Here is a 6,046-nt window from a genome sequence, read left to right as displayed (position 1 = left end):
TTTGTTTTGTACTTATATTATATTATACTTTTCCATCTACTAATAGTCCTTGTTTTTATATATTTTCCATTTACCTCTATTATTAATACTTTCTTAAATACTGTGTTATTACCATTGCTATTGTTCTAGCAATTTTTATTATTATAGGTATCTTTGTTTTAGCACTATAATCTTGATTGGGAATGTTAGCTAGTGAGTTTTTGTATTGGAAGTATACGTGCAACCAATACCATATAGAACTGAAGGATAAGATGGTCCAAATATTAGTCAGAATAGACCTCAAAATAGTAAATAGAAAAACAAACTATTCACTGAAAGCCATTTTGTCAACCCACATTTTAGTTCTTCACCAGGCTAATGTATAAGTAAGCAAGGTACAAAACATTGTAAACTATGATGGGAATGCAAGATGAAATATAGGAACTTATATAAAAGCGAACAAGGTAAATTAAAAGAATACATAAGTTAAAATAAATTATTAATAACTGATATTGTACTTAACTATAACAAATACAAATGTACTGCTGGATGAATAATTTACTAAGTAATAAAAAATAATTAATAACAAAACTTATAACAATTTTGGTATAACTAAAAGAAGGAAAAATGTAATTAGGAAGAAAATATAGTAGAAGTATATTAGGATTGGTCATTTTTATCCTTCCTGATAACCACTATATTTAGTTTTTATTATGTTAGTCCAACCCCTTTGGGCCATTTGGTTACTGAATATTTTTTTATCAATTTTCCTAATATAACTTAGTTGTTTTCAGGAAGCTTATTTGGTAATATGCTTATTTTCCTGAATCTTATAAATCTCTGGAAAGGGATCGAATAATATTGACTAGGGTATGGTTGACTGTACCATGGGCGCCACACCTAATACAGGTAGGAGTTACAAATATATCATATATTAATTCAATTTCCTTAACATTCAGAATTTATAAAGAATATAAATATTAATCTTCAAAATGATTTCTATAAAGTAAATTTCAAATTTTACAACTTTCAGGTGACTGGATTAGACGAGCTGACATCTGGATCAATAGTAATTTCCTATGTGAACAATTTTGTTAATCCTTACATTCAAGAATGATGAACAGTAATTTTTATTTAGGTATCAGCGGAAATATTATTTGTAACATTCAGTGGTGAACCTTGACCATTTTTAGTCATGGGGCGGATTTATTTTTGAGGACTCTCTTCAATTTATTTTTTTTAAAGAATGTTTTTTTCTGATTTTAAGAAAACTTATATCTGTATAAAGCTTTTAATAGAACAAAAATGGTCATTATGGGGCATCCTTAGTCCCAACATTCTCCTAAGCACCTGTCAAGGTACATTTCTCAGAACAGGAATAGATATTATAAATTATCGCTATATATTTTTAAGAATTTTGAATGTTTAACTAAATTAGTTACAATTTTTGTTTTCAGAAAGTTCTCATCAACAATCAGCACTACAACCCATCACTGGGTCCTGTCCTCCTCAAGCAGCTAATTCTATTCGCTCTGCCAGTTTATTCAATCTTGTAGAGCTGTCCTTCAGATTCAAATACCTTGGAGGTTCCTTCAATCTTCTTTCTAAAATTTAGCCAATCATAATTAGTAGGGCTCCTTTGAAAAAAAATTACTCGTTCTTTGAAAAAATTGTTTGTTTCCTTGTTTTGAAAAAATATCTAAGTGCTTAGTTTGCTAATTATTCCACTCTACTCCCCCCTCCTTTTCTGAAAATTGCAATCTGGAAATTATCTTTTTGTATATTTCGAATGGGCATATTATTACCTACATTTCAAAGTTAATGTATTGCCGTTTGAAAATTTATCTAATTATTAAAATTATCTATTCAACCTAAAGTGATATACTATTTCGTAATATTTATACTGACTCCCCTGACTGAATATATTTGCTTTTTCTAGTTCCTCAATCATAAAAAATTACATAGTATTGAAAGAGTACATATACTTATAAAACTTTTGAAAAATTTACGGAATTGGTGTAAAGTTTTGTTAGAAAAGAGAAATCAGTTTTTGGGGTTGAAATTTATCGCATCTCGTAACTCAGGTTTTTTTTTTGGTTTTTTTCAGATACATGCGATTTTGTGTTTAATTTACGGAATCAACTTCAACGACACTGTCTTCAGCGATATGTTATTTCGTAGTATTTATTGTAGTTAATTTTGGATACATTTACATCCTTTAAAATTCCTTGAATGTTATATAACGTTATAGTTCTTCAAAAATGAAATTTAATAAAGTTTTGTTCGCTGAGAGATACCAGTTTTCCGGTGCATTAATTTATCACATTTATAATATTCATCATTTATAAATTCATTTTCTAATATTTGCGACCTTACGTTTGATTTAAAAATAAAAAAGTTCATACGTGTGCATAAATAAATTTTGAAATAAACAAACAATAAAATTTGAACTGTTCCATGTTTGGTTCACTGAGGGAAACCAGTTTTTCGGAAGTTATCGCATTTGTAACATTCAAACCTAACGTAAATAAACACTGTTTACAATTTTGAACTGGTAGGTGTTATCGGAGACACTGGGCTACATTCGGTATTCGAAATCGCTCGTGATTAGGAAAGTTATAAAATATGGGCATTCCTTGCGCTACGATACTTTAACTTTAATGCCAAAACATGTAAAACTAAAAATCGTTCAATAACTGATCGCATTTGTACAATAATATTCTTCTGTTTTTCCTGATACTTGTGACGTTACACTTAATTTAATATAACTTCAACGAAATATTCTGTTTTTAATGATGCTTTATTTCGTAATGTTTATCCTGACCCATATAGATTATATTAGTTCTATATCTAGAACTATTTTATGTTTTTAAAATTTGAAGATTGAAATCTGGAAATAATCCTTTTTCTGGATATTTCTACTGGATACATAAATCCATAAGTTTCCATTTTTATGATTTGTCGTTTAAGAATTAAATCCGTAAAAAGAACTTAAACAACTCGTTTAACTAAGATTTCGTTCGCTCAGCGATATTACTTTTTTGGTATTTAAACTAATCGTTTTGTATCATACTCCTCTTTTTTTTCTCATACTTGTGAGGTGATATATAATTCACAAAATACTTATTTCAGAAACCTATTCTTTTTTCAGCTATATACTATTTCGTAATACTAATTCGTACCCATTTTTTATATCTTGCTTCCTTCTTTGAATCATTGGTAATCCCTTTATCATGAAAAAATGGCTTCGTCTTGAAAAAGCATATACACCTATATTACATTTGAACTATTTCTCGAACTGATGTAAAGTTTTTTCACAGAGAGAAAACAGTTTCCCGGTTCTAAAGTGATCGCTTTTGTAATATTCTTCTGTTTTAACCCGATACCTGTAATTTTACATTGACATAAATCGTGTATCTACAACGAATTACACTGTAATATTCTGTTACGTAATACTGTATTTCGGTAATATACTGCTTCGTAATATACATCCTATCGCATTTTTGTTAAATATGCTTCATTTAGTCCTAGATCTTTCCCAGTTTATCGCATTTGTAACATTGTCATGTTTCTAATAATGAATAATATCTAGAACATATTTTGTATTCAACTATATTACATTTAATATTTATCTTATTTCCTAATATTTATCCTGATCAATTTTGGATATATTAGCTTCCTCAGGTTTCATTTAAAACAATCATATTGTATTTTAAAAGCTCATATACTTACATAACTTTTGATTAATTTCTGGAACTGATGTAAAGTTTTGTTCACTGAGGGAAACTAGTTTTCTGGTGTTTAATGTATCACTTTTGTAATTCTCTTCATGTTTTTTTCGGATACTTATGGTGTTACATTTAATTTACAGAATATACAATTAGCGACCTATTCTGTCTTAAGTGATGATTTATTTTGTATTATTTATCCTAACCCATTCTGAATAAATTTACTTCCTTTAGTACCGTGAACGTTTATAATTCCACGATAATTGAAAGTTAGAGGGTCTTAAAAAAATAGAGTATATGTATGAATAACAATTTTGGAACTGATATAAAGTTTTGTTCGCTGAGGTAAACCAGTTTTCCGGTGTTTAATGTATCACTTTTGTAATTTTCACTTGTTTTTTCGGATACTTGTGATGTTACATTTAATTTACAGAATATAACATTAACGACCTATTCTGTCTTAAGCGATGATTTATTTTTTATTATTTATCCTAACCCACTCTGAATATATTTACTTCCTTTAGTGCCTTGAACGTTTATAATTCCTCGATAATTGAAAATTAGACGGTCTTAAAAAAATAGAGTATATGTATGAATAACAATTTTGGAACTGATATAAAGTTTTGTTCGCTGAGGGAAACCAGTTTTCCGGTGTTTAATGTATCACTTTTGTAATTTTCACTTGTTTTTTCGGATACTTGTGATGTTACATTTAATTTACAGAATATACAATTAGCGACCTATTCTGTCTTAAGCGATTATTTTTTTTTATTATTTATCCTAACACACTCTGAATATAATTACTTCCTTTAGTGCCTTGAACGTTTATAATTCCTCGATAATTGGAAATTAGACGGTCTTAAAAAATAGGGTATATGTTTGAATAACAATTGTGGAACTGAAGTTTTGTTTGGTGAGGAAAACCAGTTTTCCTGTTATCGAATTCCAAACCTAGTATCGCAAAATGGAGTGTGAGCGTTAACAGCCTAGCCCAAAAACGAAAAGTCGTACGAAACTAAACATAGATTTTCCCGATTTCCCAAAAACCGCTCTAACGATTTTGAATAAACTAGGTAGGTCAATGTACAATTGAATGGTATTTATTAGATAGTCCTTATCCTCATTAAAATAGTCCTTATCCTCATTAAAATAGTCAATTAAAACAGCCCCGTCAGACCGTTTGATGAAAACGTCTTTTTAGATACGGATTTTCATAACATCTTCCTTTGAAGTAGCCTTAACTATTTTTACTTGAAACAGTTATCATTGCTAACGAAATATAACAATGAATAAAAGCACAATGTTAAAGAGTATTTCGGATAAATAAAGGAGATAAAACGAAAAATAGATCCGCTTTGAACGCGAAAAGCCGAAACCGTGGACCGAGATCGTCCAGAACTTTAAAATACGAATTTTTACAGCAACAGAAAAATAAAAAATTATTGTTCACGATTTTCGCTTTTCCTAGTTTTTAGATTTTTGTTGATTATAATAATTGCGGTAATTTCAACAAAGCATACCAATTTACACAAACTTTAGAACGAATGGGGTGTTAAGTGAATGTTGTGTGATGTGCACACCGCACCAGAGTTTTTCCTGAAACTAATGACGTTACAATTTTATTAACAAGAGAGAGAAATACTTTATTTATCTATGCTGCCCAAATACATCAGGTTGCTACATTACACAGCATACTAATCAATCCATAATTGGACATATATAAATTACATATAATTACATGGTATATTAAAATAGAAAGAAAACAGTTTTTTTCCCCCTACAATTTCCTTTTACAATCAATTTCAATCTATACACCTAATACAAATATTTCAATTCATTCCTTTTTTTTCTTTCCCTCTTCTGTTCCTTTAATTTCACCATTTCACAATTTTTAATTCACCCGCTCAACAAATTCACTCTCCCGAATTCACCCTTCTAGATCCTCTCCAGTGACCCGCTAAACAAATTCACTAATAAACGGCAATGTGAGATCAGACCATTGATAATAGTCTTTTTTTTTTTTTTATTTTTTTTTTCATACCCTCCTGTAATGATGTTAGCGAATATTTGGTACATACATATAGGAGGTATGCTATATGTATAGCTGGGTGTTAAGGATACCTTGGATTGCCTTTTGGCATTATAAGGTTAGGTGAGTGAGGGGTCCAATGAAGGTTGTAACTTGGTTGGCTTACGCTTGTGAATGATTCGAACGGGGAGGGGCCGTTCCGCTGGTTTTTTTTTTTTTTCCGAACCCTCTAAAACAGAAATAAAATGTGAGTTAGTAGTGCATTACTGTGTAGAAAGAAAAAGTAATTCGTGTTGTGTCTTACCTTTTA

The 6,046-nt window shown here is 29.7% G+C and overlaps 1 long non-coding RNA gene across 2 annotated transcripts in view; it reads left to right on the top strand.

Moving 5' to 3' along the window:
- LOC106688041 (uncharacterized) overlaps positions 1–5,935 on the top strand; it is an 8,216-nt gene extending 2,281 nt beyond the window's left edge. The window contains exons 2-5 of one of the 2 annotated variants that reach the window (XR_001344272.2): positions 163–443; positions 774–888; positions 1,013–1,117; positions 1,437–5,935. This is a non-coding gene — a long non-coding RNA (uncharacterized lncRNA). Of the gene's footprint in view, positions 1–162; positions 444–773; positions 889–1,012; positions 1,338–1,436 lie in introns of both variants that reach the window. The other variant, XR_001344271.2, reaches the window with a different exon arrangement.
- The last annotated feature ends 111 nt before the right edge of the window (positions 5,936–6,046 follow it).

This window comes from Halyomorpha halys, unplaced genomic scaffold, assembly GCF_000696795.3.
Source record: "Halyomorpha halys isolate HHAL.00 unplaced genomic scaffold, Hhal_1.1 Scaffold1043.1, whole genome shotgun sequence".
Classification (NCBI taxonomy): Eukaryota; Metazoa; Arthropoda; class Insecta; order Hemiptera; family Pentatomidae; genus Halyomorpha; species Halyomorpha halys.
The sequence above is the reverse complement of the archived record's forward strand: the minus strand, read 5'-3'. Positions and strand labels throughout refer to the sequence as shown.